At 34.8% G+C, this 12,846-nt stretch overlaps 1 protein-coding gene across 2 annotated transcripts in view; it reads left to right on the top strand.

Moving 5' to 3' along the window:
* The first annotated feature begins 6,966 nt into the window (after positions 1 to 6,966).
* Positions 6,967 to 12,846, top strand: part of LOC137944250 (E3 ubiquitin-protein ligase CSU1-like) — a 61,265-nt gene continuing 55,385 nt past the window's right edge. The window contains exon 1 of one of the 2 annotated variants that reach the window (XM_068789875.1): positions 6,967 to 7,228. The gene's annotated coding sequence lies outside the window, so the exon portion shown is untranslated. Of the gene's footprint in view, positions 7,233 to 12,846 lie in introns of both variants that reach the window. The other variant, XM_068789876.1, reaches the window with a different exon arrangement.

Here is a 12,846-nt window from a genome sequence, read left to right as displayed (position 1 = left end):
GCCTGAGGTCACAGATAAAGGTCACATGAATTCTGTTGCCCTGGACTTCAACCCAAACGTGTCGCCTTATTACAAGATCATTTTCTACAAGTACAAACATAAGCGCCACCAGAGGCATCCCGTGCTCCGACCTCTCTAGATGGTAGTCGAGATTTTCTCCTACGAGTTAGGAAATTGGATCAGCTCCGAGGTTACTGAATGGGCTTGCAGTACCTGTTCTTATACTCATATGATTTCTCTCAACGGGGTTGTATATAAACTCATGAACCCAAACGATCTCCACGGACGCGACCGTCCCCGGCGCCCAAATACTGTGGAGGTCCAAGAGATCCGACTACTGGTTTCTGTGTCTACCGCTTCCCATGGAAGCATCGGGTAGGCAGGAGGATCCCTGTACTACTACGGGGACCAGCATGCTATGACTGTCTGGATGCTCAAGGACATCAACACCAACGAGTGGGACCTGAAGCATCGTATCAGCTTGATTGACTTCTCCAGAATCGCTGAGAGGGACCTCGCCCCGGAGGACTGGGTGAACATCTTACCAGCCGATGGTCTTTCTCTCTGATCATGAACTCTTCTTCCTAGAAGAAATGGGTGGAGCTGTGATCTACGACTGCAACCAAGTCAGATTCAAGAGGATGGAGATACAGAGGCGACATGAAATTACTTTTGTGAGATTCAAGGCATTCCCCTTCGTTCCTTGCCTTGTTGACCCTGTTGAAACCAGTGCGCTAAAATGCTCGAACCTGTTAGGAAAGCAACCGCACGGATCTTATACAAGGACTGGCCTGATCGATACAAACAAATATTCCAATACTCTCCCGCATGGGGAAAACCCGTGGACAAACTCACCGGAAAAACCCAGCACAAATTCACCAGAAATATCCGGGACAAAATTCGGTGGGAGCGGGACTCGAACACGGGACCAACCTGCTATGATACCATATAAGTACCTAACCAATACAACCCGAAAAGACTAGTTGATTAAGGTGCAAAAAGTCAAATACTTAACACAGATCACCAACATATTCCAACACTCCCCCGCAAACCAAACCCTCTGGTTAAACCCATGACAAATTCCAAATACAAATGCAAATGCAAAGTCCCCGTGCCAAACATGCGAACGCACGGGGATTCGAAAGCGGGTCGTGTGAAACCTGCTCTAATGCTGTTTCTGTGATACCTTATTTTTTAACATGGTTTCTACGCAATTTAATGCCAAAATCAAGGTTTTTCGATTTGATAATGCACCTGAGTTATCCTTTGTTGAATTTTTTCACACTCAAGGAGTTTTGCACCAGTTTTCATGTGTTGAAAGGCCTCAGCAAAACTTGTTTGTTGAAAGAAAACATCAACACCTTTTGAATGTGGCTCGATCGCTATTTTTTCAATCCCGCATCTCTGTCCCTTTTTGGACCGAGTGTATTCTTACTACGGCTTTCTTGGGTAATAGAACCCCTTCTCCTCTCTTACGACATAACACACTCTTCTATTTATTCTACAACACATCTCTTGATTATTCCCTCTTCCGTGTCTTTGGCTGTTTAACTTTTGTTTCCACCTTAGCTGCTCATCGCACCAAGTTCCACCCCTGTGCTCGGGTTTGTGTGTTTCTTGGTTATCCGACTGGTGTGAAAGGTTATAAATTCTATGATGTGGAGACCATACAGGTTTTCCTTTCCAGAGATGATGTGTTCCATGAAGAAGTTTTCCCTTTTATACTATTACCAGTTCCGATCAACTTACTGATCCCTTTCCTGATTTAGTTCTGCCTCCTCCTCCCTCCAAGCTCATCCTTTTCCCGACCTCGATTCTTCCCCTATTCCTGGTTCACCAGTTATTTCTGATATTCTAGTTGATGCTCTTCCACCTCATGATCTTCCCACACTTGTTCCTTCCTTATCCGCTGGTGCTCTTCTTCGCACATCTACTAGGAAGACTCATCCACCTCATTACTTGCAGGATTATCACTGTAATTTACTTATTGGTTCTCCTCTACCTACTTCACCCTCTCAGCCTTATCCAATCTCTAACTCCATCTCTTACCATGCCCATTCTGATTCGCACAGACATTTTGCGCTCAGTCTTTCTTCTCAGGTTGAACTTCAATACTATCATCAAGCAATGAAGTGTCCTGAATGGAGGTTAGTTATGCGTGACGAGTTGGCCGCTCTGGAAGCAAACAATACCTGGACCGTCACTCCTCTGCCTCTTGATAAACATACCATAGGATGCAAATGGATTTATAAAATTAAACTTACCTCTGATGGTTCTCTTGAGCGATATAAGGCTCGTTTGGTAGCTAAAGGCTATACCCAACAAGAAGGTTTGGATTTTGTCAACACTTTTTCTCCAGTGGCCAAATTAGTAACTGTGAAGGTTCTTCTTGCTTTTGTTGCCTCCCATGGTTGGCATCTCGCTCAACTTGATGTCAATAACGCCTTTTTATATGGTGACCTTTTTGAAGAAATCTATATGGATCTCCCTATTGGCTACCTTCGACAGGTGGAGTCCTCTTCCTCTCACAACAAACTAGTTTGTAAACTTCACAAGTCCCTTTATGGTCTCAAACAGGCTTCGTGCCAATGGTACTCCAAATTTTCTCAAGTTTTAATCACTTTTGGTTTTCTTCAATCGAAATCCGATTACTCTCTTTTCACAAAAGGTCATGGCTCCTCCTTTGTCGCCCTATTGGTTTATGTGGTTGATATCATCCTTACTGGTCCTTCCTCTCACGCTATTACTGAGCTGAAACACTTTCAGCATCCTCAGTTTAAGCTTAAGGATCTTGGTTGTCTCAAGCACTTTCTTGGTCTTGAGATTGCTCAGTCCAAGCAAGGTATAGTACTTTCCCAACGCCACTACACCGTACAATTACTTGAAGACACAGGTTACTTGGCTTGTAAACCAACTTCTGTTCTCATGGATCCCAAACTTCGTTTAACTGTCATTGAAGGTGACCTCCTTCCTGTTAATGTATGTAACTATTTGTTGGCAACATAAAAATTCAGATCAAGGAATTGCCAAAATGCTTACTGCAGGGTTCACTGGAGCTCTGAAAGGTTGGTGGGATCATATCATAACCACTGAACAGTAACAAGAAATTTATAATTCAAAGAAAATTATAAAAACTGAATCTGGCCAAGCCTATTTAGGTGAGGATGATGCAATTTATATTTTAATTTCATGTATTCTACAACATTTTGTAGGTAATTTAACTTCCCAAACAGAAAAGGGAAGAGAGGTTTTGCAAAACCTTAGATGCATAACACTTAGCCAACTTCATTGGTATAAAGATGTTTTTATTTCTAAGGTCATGCAAAGACCTGATGCCAATAATGAATATTGGAAAGCCAAATTCATTGATGGATTACCTACTCTTTTTGCAAACAAGTCAGAAAGAGATTAGGTAATGAGGTAGGAATAATAAACTACCATCAATATACATTTGGTCTCCTTATAAGTGCAATAATTCAGGAAGGACTGACCTTATGTAATGATTTAAAACTCCAGGTCCAGCTAAAGAAACAAAATCTTACTGGGAAAAGAAAGTTAGGTGAATTCTGTGAGCAATTTGCTTGCGACACAGTACCACCTCTTTCCAATCAAAGGAAAGGAAAAGGCAAAGTCTCCACTTCCAGGCTACAGGAATCCTATGCTCATCAGCATAGGAGATATCCGAAAAGACAGTCTCATCAAAAGACTCGTCATGAATCTAGGAGACTTCCTCCACCGAGACAACCTCCTAGAAGAAATCCCACCGACAAAAAGAAAATTGTCTGTTATAAATATGGTAAATTAGGCCACTATTCAAACAGATGCAAAAAAACAAATAAATAACCAACTGGAAATAGATGAAGTATTAAGACTTCAGTTGGCGAAAATTCTTTTGAATTCAGATTCTGGAGATGATTTAGATTATGCTTCATCCAGTCAATCAGAAGATGCTCCTGATTGTAGTTGTTCTCATCTACAAGCAGTTGCCCAAATACATCAGATTAATGTTCTTACCAATGATCAACAACAGATACTTGAGAACATTGATCAAGAGGAAGATCCTCTTATAAAAAGATATTTAATCAAAGAATATCTAAAAAATATTCAATCAACTTCAAAGGTAAGTCAAGGTGTAAAACCTTATTCTTTGAAGGAAATCATAGGTCGTTATGAAAAAATTAACTCTTCAAAACAACTTGTTTCTCTCTCCTCTTTACAAGGAGAAATTAAAAATATCAAGCTAGAATTAAAAGAATTAAAATTCCTTTATAAAAAACTTGAACATAAAATTGAAAATCAAGAAAAGACTTCTTCAAATGAAACTTTTCTAAATCAAATCACCAAAGTCATCCATCAAAGATGGCATACTACTATTAATTTAGTTATTGATCAGACATTTGTCATACCTAAACTGACAGCTCTGATTGATAGCAGAGCAGATTTAAACTGTATCCAAGAAAGGTTAATTCCAACCCAATATTTTGAGAAAATGACTCAAACCTTAGCAAATGCTAATGGAGAAAAAATGAAGATTAAATATCAATTAAATAATGCCTCAATTTGTACTAATGATCAGTACATAACTACAAATTTTCCGTTAGTTAAGAATATGACTCCACAGGTCATCTTAGGCACTCCATTTTTGGAGAAAATTATGCCAATTAAATGCATTGATAACCATGATATTCTTGGTGAGGTTAATGGTAAACCTATATATTTCTCTTTCAAATCTCCTCCCCAAATTAGTTTTATTAATGAGATTTCAGAATTGAGAAATATTAAAGAACATCACATGAGTTTCCTGTATAAAGAAATACAATTTTTAACTTTAGAACAACAACTGGAAACTACAGACACTAAAGAGAAAATTGATTCTCTTCAGAAAAAAATTTCCTGAGAAATATGTAGTGATGTCCCTACAACTTTTTGGGATCAACATAAATATATTGTGTCTTTACCATATGTTAATGGGTTCAATGAAAGAACCATTCCCACAAAAGCTGGGCCTAGTCAGATGAAACATAATCTTCTAGACCTATGTAAAAAGGAAATCCAAAGTCTTTTGAATAAAAAATTAATTAGAAAATCATACTCCCCATGGAATTGTACTGTTTTTTATGTCAATAAAAATGCAAAGAATGAACGAGGTGTTCCTCGGCTAGTGGTTAATTATAAACCACTTAATGATTGTTTGAAATGGATCAGGTATCCAATTCCAAACTAAAAAAATTTATTAGACAAATTGTTTTTTGCTAAAATCTTTTCAAAATTTGATTTGAAATCTAGATATTGGCAAATTCAAATCAATGAAAAGGATAAATATAAAACTGCATTCACTTGTCCCTTTTGGTTACTTTGAATGAAATGTTATGCCTTTTGGTTTGAAAAATACTCCTTTTGAATTTCAGAATATCATCAACTATATATTTGTTCCTTATTTTGAATTTACAATTGTTTATATTGATGATATCCTTGTTTATTCAGAATCTATTGATGCTCATTTTAAGCATTTGCATGTTTTTAAAGCCGTTATTAAAAAACATGGGTTGGTGATATCGGCGCCTAAAATGAAATTATTCCAGACCTCTATCCGATTTTTAGGTCATAATATTCACAAGGGAAAAATAGTTCCCATTGATAGAAGTATTGAGTTTGCTTCCAAATTTCCAGATCAATTATTGGAAAAAACTCAGCTTCGAGATTTCTAGGAAGTCTTAATTATATTGCTGATTATTATCCCAATCTTGCCCAAGACTCAACAATATTACATAAACGACTCAAAAAGAATCCTGAGCCTTGGATTCCTCAACATACTAAGGCAGTCCAATTAATTAAAGGAAAGTTAAACAACTCCCTTATCTTAACCTAACCAATCATTCTTATCCGAAGGTCGTAGAAACTGATGCTTCCCGTATTGGTTATGGAGGTATATTAAAACAAGTTAGCCCAGCTGGTAAAGAAGAATTAGGTAGATTTACCTCTGGTAATTGGCAAAATGCACAGATTAATTATTCCATTGTGAAACTAGAAATTCTTGCAATAATTAAGTGCATACATAAATTTCAAGATGATTTATTAAATTAGAAATTTCTGTTAAGAGTTGATTGTTTAGCTGCTAAATCAATTCTTAAGAAGGATGTGAATAATCTTACTTCTAAACAAATCTTTGCCAGATGGCAGGCGGAATTAAGCGCATTTGATTTTGATATTCAACATATTAAAGAGGAATTAAACTCCTTACCAGATTTTCTTACCCATGAATTTCTCCATGGTACAAATCATGTATAACCCCGACAGGGGTAATCCACTCCCAATAAGAGGAAGTGGTTCTCAATCTAGAGGCCGAGGCCGGAAAAATCAAGGAAAAAGAAATTCCTTAGAAAAGAAGGGCAAAACCCCAGTGTTGTATAAAGAGACACTTGAAGCAGAACCCAAGTATATTACTCTCTCCGAACAGGAAGTAATTTTAATCCTCAATAAAGAGGACTTAGATGATACCTTGGATTCCTGAGAGATGTTACAGAAATGGTTTGGAAAAGCCTATTGTCTCATCCGTGTAGGAAAACGATGATATTCATTTGAATCCATTTTGGTTTATCTCAATTCTATTATAGTGTATGATACACTGGCCAATCCGTACAGGAAAACGAAGAGATATAATTTAATTATTTAAAAAAAAATTATTTGGGTTTAGTTTCATTTTTCTAGGTCAAGGTGGGCGGCTACTGTTTCCTTCCGGTTTTTCCAATTTATTTTTTTAGCGTTTATTTATCGTTGGTGCTCCACGCCTTTTCCCCCGATTTGACTCCACAATTAACTGAATTTGACGGCTGCTTGGAATCCGAGCGTACGCTATCGAGGCCTATTCGCGGACGCCACCTCGGGTTTAAATCCAGCTGAACGTCCCCAGTCGGGCACCCGACCTAATCATTGAACTCCCTTCGGCTTTTAACGGTCCCAGCCGGTCGTCCTCCTTTCCTTTCTCTGGGACCCTGAATGCCGTCCGCCTGTTTTGGGTTCCCTGCCTCATCGCGTTGTTTTCTCATGCTATCGCTTTGTTTTCTCATGCTATCGCTTTGTTGTGGCGGTCTTTTCTTCTCCCCACGCTTGGTGCAGTGTTGATCGTTCTGATCTGTAGGCTTTTCCGGTTCTATTTACGCAGATCTGTACTTTTTCATGGCATTCCTCGGCTTCTTTTAGCAGCCTTTTGGGAGGCTTCTGGAAATCGGTGAGTACGTTTCTTCTCTCGCTTCTGTAATTGTCGTACATCTGTTCAAAGATTGAAGTTGTTCATAGATGTCGTTTCTCCAAGATTTGGGCGCTTTACGCCGCTATAGGCATCACTATTCATTACTGAATGCGTGATTTTAAATCCAATATTCATATCGGGAACTGTTACTGGACATCAAATTTCGGTGTTGAGAAGGGTTATCTCATGTTTCTCTTACTTCGGTTGTGATTGTTGTTTTCTTTTCTTTTATTTTCAGTTTTTTTGTTCAAAATAATTTCTTACTCTACATTTTCTAACCCTAGAGCTTTGAGCTCAGAACTAGGCTTAGTCCATAAATGAAATTGAACCTTAATGGGTTCAGGTAAGATATCCAGAGGTGGCCCAAATTTGATCCACCATTGATAAACCCAATGGGGTAAATGTAAGGATTTTTGGTAGACATCCTTCTCCAATTGGAAGAACCAGGAATGTCTATGGGAGGGATTCTGGTAATAAAAAGTATTATACAAGTCATTTAAATAATCCTAATAATTAAATTCTTTTTCATTAGGAAGAGTTGCAGCTTTGGCCAGATCGAATTTTCCCCATGTTGAGGGATACATAAATCGTTGGATTGTACATTTACTGTACGCTCGTGGACTATCCCATTTAGTCACATTAGACAATGTATGATGCACTGTTATTGAATTCAAATGAACCAATATGGATTCAAATAAATACCACCGTTTTCCTGCATGGATGGGACAGTAGGCTTTGCCAAGCCATTTCTATAACATCTTCCAGTAATCCAGGGTACCATCTAAGTCCTCTTTATTGAAGATTAAAATTATTTCCCGTTTGGAAGGAGTAATATACTCTGGTTTAGCTTCAAGTGTCTCTTTATACAACACAGGGGATTTCTCCGTTTTGTCTGAGGAATTTTCTTGTCCTTGATTTTTTCGACCTCGGCCTTTGGATTGTGAACCACGTCCTCTCATTGGGAGTGGGTTACCCTTGCCGGGGTTAACCATGATTAGAACCTTGAAGAAAATCACGGGTTAGAAAATCAGGTAAGGAGTTCAATTCTCCTTTGATATGTTCAATATCAAAATCAAAGGCGCTTAATTCTGCTTGCCATCTGGCAAAAAATTGTTTGGAAATAAGATTCTTCACATCCTTCTTAAGAATTGATTTAGCAGCAAAATAATCAACTCTTAAAAGAAATTTTCTGATTTAATAAATCATTTTGGAATTTATGAATGCACTTAATTATTGCAAGAATTTCTTGTTTTACAGTAGAATATATAATTTGTATATCATGCCAATTACCAGAGGTAAAGCTAACAAGTTCTTCTTTACCAACTGGTTAACTTGTTTTAATATGCCACCATAGCCAATATGAGAGGCATCTGTTTCGACTACCTTTGAAACAAAAAATTCCTTCACTTCCTTTTACCTGGATTCGAGATTTTAAACCAAAAGTAGATTTTATTTTAGGCCTTAATTTTATTCTTCATAATAACGGTTACCTTACAATATCTAGAGATTTCCTTCATTTCACCAAACAATAGTAATACTATTCCAGTTTATACCACTTATTCACCCACTATTACATCTAACCAAGCAACGGAGCGCGGTGGATCCCGAATAAACCTGATATCTCCTTTCTTTCTATTTTTCCTTTTTCTTTTGATATTTCGTTTTTCTTTCCGAATTCCATCTTTCTTTCTGTATTTCGCCTTTCTCTCTTTATTTCGCCTTTTCTTTTTCTATTAAGTCTTTCTTTCTATATTTCACCTTTTTTTTTTTATATATTTCACCGTTTCTTTCCTTATTTCGTCTTTATTTCTTATTTCATCTTTATTTCTTCATTTAGAATTTCTTTATATATTTTGTCTTTCTTTCTATATTTTGTATTTCTTTCTATATTTCGTTTTACCTTCTATACATCATCTTTCTTTTTATATATCATCTTTCATTTTATATTTCGTCATTCTTTCTATATTTTGATTTTCTTTCCAGATTTAATCTTTCTTTCTATATTTTATCTTTTTTTCCATCTTACGCTTTTCTTTCTGTATTTCGCCTTTCTTTAGATATTTTGTCTTTCTTTAATTTCTTCTTCCTTTTCTTTCTACATTTAACTTTTTTCTTTCTATATTTCATCTTATTTTCTATAGTTTGTCTTTCTTTGTATATTTCGCTTTTCTTTCTATATTTTGCATTTCTTTCCATATTTTACCTCTTTTTTCTCTATTTCGACTTTATATTTCGCCTTTCTTGCTATATTTCTTTTTCTCTCTATATTTCCCCTTTCTATCTATATTTTGCCTTTATTTCTACATTTCGCCTTATTTCTATATTTGACCTTTCTTTCTATATTTCACCTTTCTTTCTATATTTCATCTTTCTTTCTATAATCCATCTTTATTTTGTATTTTGTCTTTCACTCTATATTTCGCTTTTCTTTTCATTTTTTGTCTTTCTTTCTATATTTCGTCTTTCTTTTTGTATTTCACATTTCTTTATATATTTCGTCTTTCTTTGTATATTTCATCTTTCTTTCATTTCTTCTTTCTTTCTATATATCATCTTTCCTTTCTATATTTCGGCTTTTCTTTCTATATTTTGTCTTACTTTTTATGTTTTGTCTTTCTTTCTAATTTTATCTTTTCTTACTATATTTTGTTTCTTTCTATATTTCATCTTATTTTCTATATTTTGTCTTTCTTTTTATATTTCGCTTTTCTTTCTATATTTTGCCTTTTCTTTCTATATTTTATCTTTTCTTTTTTTATTTCACCTACTCTTTCCATATTTCGCCTTTTTCCAATATTTCATCTTTCTTTCTACATTTCGTCTTTCATTCTATATTTCAACTTTCTTTCTATTTTTCTTCTCTCTTTCTATACTTTCCCTTTATTTCTAGTTTTTGCCTTTCTTTCTCTAATTCAACTTTCATACTATATTTCGTCTTTATTTTTGTATTTCTCCTTTCTTTTCTATATTTCACTTTTTTTTAAATACTTGGCCTTTCTTTCTATAATATTTCACCTTTTTTTTTCTATTTTGATTTTCTTTCTATATTTCGCCTTTCTTGCTATATTTCCTTTTTCTTTCTATATTTTCCTTTTCTTTCTATATTTTGCCTTTCTTTCAATATTTTACATTGTTTCTATATTTTGCCTTTCTTTCTATATTTCATCTTTCTTTCTATATTACGTCTTTATTTTGTATTTTGTTTTTCGCTCTATATTTTGCTTTTCTTTCGATTTTTCGTATTTCTTTTTATATTTCGTCTTTCTTTTTGTATTTCACATTTCTTTATGTATTTCGTCTTTCTTTCTGTATTTCACATTTCTTTATTTATTTCGTCTTTTTTTATATATTTCATCTTTCTTTATATATTTCATCTTTCTTTTATTTATTTTTTCTTTCTATATATCGACTTTTCTTTCTATATGTCGTCTTATTTTTTATATTTTGGCTTTCTTTCTAATTTTACTTTTCTTTCTGTATTTCGTTTCTTTCTATATTTCATCTTTTTTTCTATATTTTGTCTTTCTTTTTATATTTTGCTTTTCTTTCTATATTTTGCCTTTTCTCTCTATATTTTATCTTTTCTTTTTTTGTTTTGCCATTTCTTTCTATAATTCATTTTTCTTTCTATATTTCTCCTTTTCTATATATATTTAACCATTTCTTTTTTTCTATATTTCGTCTTCTTTTTATAGTCTATCTTACTTTCAATATAACGACTTTCTTTCTATTTTTCTTCTTTTTTTTCTATATTTTGCCTTCCTTTCAAGATTTCACCTTTCTTTCTATTTGTTGACTTTCTTGCTATATTTCGTGTTTCTTTCCATATTTTCTCTCTTTCTATATTCCAACTTTCTATCTGTATTTTGTCTTTCTCTCTATATTTCGCCATTTCTTTTTCTTTTAAGTCTTTCTTTCTATATTTTAAGAAAAAAGACTTTTTTTTTTTTTTTTTTTTTTGTCTTTTCTAACCAGTCTCCTTCTAATAGCATCTTGTCTTATCTTTAGTCTTTTCTGGCCAGTCTCTTTTCTAAGGAACACCTTATCTTATCTTTTCTTTACTTTAGTCTTTTCATTACTTTCCGTCCAAAGTGATAAGGTTCTGGATGGCTTCAGAGTCGTAATCATAATCTTCGTCTTCATCTTGGGAGTAACACTGCAGAGTCTGAGTGCCTGTAGACCCTGTCTTGCTGGATGATGCTTCTGAGTCTCGTTTTTCATATCCTTGGTCCTTAAGATATTCTTTAAAGTAGTCATCCATCATCTTTTTAATTTCGTCTTTGTCTGGAGCTGTTTCAATCTTCTTTTCTTTATTCTGTTCTTGTGGCATTTTTGGCAAATGCCCAGCCATCAACGGACTTGATGTGTCTTTACCGGCTGCCATTTGAGCCGGACTAGCTAGTGAAAGCCCTTCACTAGTAGGGGTCTGGGTACAGAAAGTACCTGTTGCCTTTGCTTTAAGAATTCTGTTTTCTTCTTCCAATGTCTTGATGTATTCTTTCTGGAATAAATTCTTTTCTTCAAGAAGTCTTCTCTTCTCGTTCAGTCTTTGAATAGTCTTTGTAAGAGTGTCACAATGATCAAAAAATATAATTCTCTTGGTGTCTTTGGCTATGCCATAAGAAACCTGGTCTTCTCTCATATGTCTCAAAGAAGGGGCAGTATAGTAATTGGTTCCTATGGTTAATTTTGCTGCTTCTAAAGCTTCTTGGAGATTATTGAATCCTTTGTAAATGGGTCTCTGGTAGTTTTGAATGTTTTCTACGACTTCTGTCCAGGAATGAAAGACCCCTGGAGTATGACCTTGGAAGATGACATAGAAATTGAAACTCTTCTTTTTCTGAGTAAAATATTCTGACAGACCATTAAGACTTGCTAAAAAGTACTTTTGATCTTTTGGAACTCTTTGGTATGCTAACCATAAATTATCTAAAAGACACTGTTCTTCTCTCGTAACAGAAACATTTGGCAAAGTTTTAAAAGTAATATTCGACTTTGGAAAAACTACTAATTTCTGATTACCAAAACATAAAAATTCTTGTCCATAATTGTTAAATTTGGAGGAAGAAGGTCTGATAGAGCGGTCAGGAAAATCCATCTGTCAAGAAACAAGTTTTGTATCAAAAAATCTTCTACTCAAAGTATCTGCAAGGCTATTATTTTTACCTTTGATATGTTCGAAAACTATCTTATAGCCATTACCAGTAATAACATCGACTAGGTTTAACCATCGTCTTCTACTAATTTTATTTTCTTTACTTTTTTGAAAATATTTTACTATGGCTTCACAATCAGTTCTTAGAGTAAATTCTTGTTTATTAATAATAAACAACCTAAAGGCTTCTAGAGAATAGATAACAGCTAAAATTTCAGAATCAATACTGCTCATATTTCCTCTCTTTAAATTTTCCACTTGCATAACTACAAATCCTTTCTTCCTCTTTATCACTGTATTGGTGTGGTTTGGAGATAAACACTCCTCCCCAACCTAAATTACTTCCATCTGTTTCAATAATAATATAATCAGAGTCTAAAGGCATTTGTAGTTTGGACAAAGTTTTAACCTTTTCTTTGATCTTTTTAACTAGATTTTTATC

Source organism: Aristolochia californica, unplaced genomic scaffold, assembly GCF_029961685.1.
Source record: "Aristolochia californica isolate CCGP_79_NKW_82.1479 unplaced genomic scaffold, dmAriCali1.0.hap1 SCAF_11, whole genome shotgun sequence".
In the NCBI taxonomy this organism is placed as follows: Eukaryota; Viridiplantae; Streptophyta; class Magnoliopsida; order Piperales; family Aristolochiaceae; genus Aristolochia; species Aristolochia californica.
This window is presented reverse-complemented; position numbering and strand designations above follow the sequence as displayed.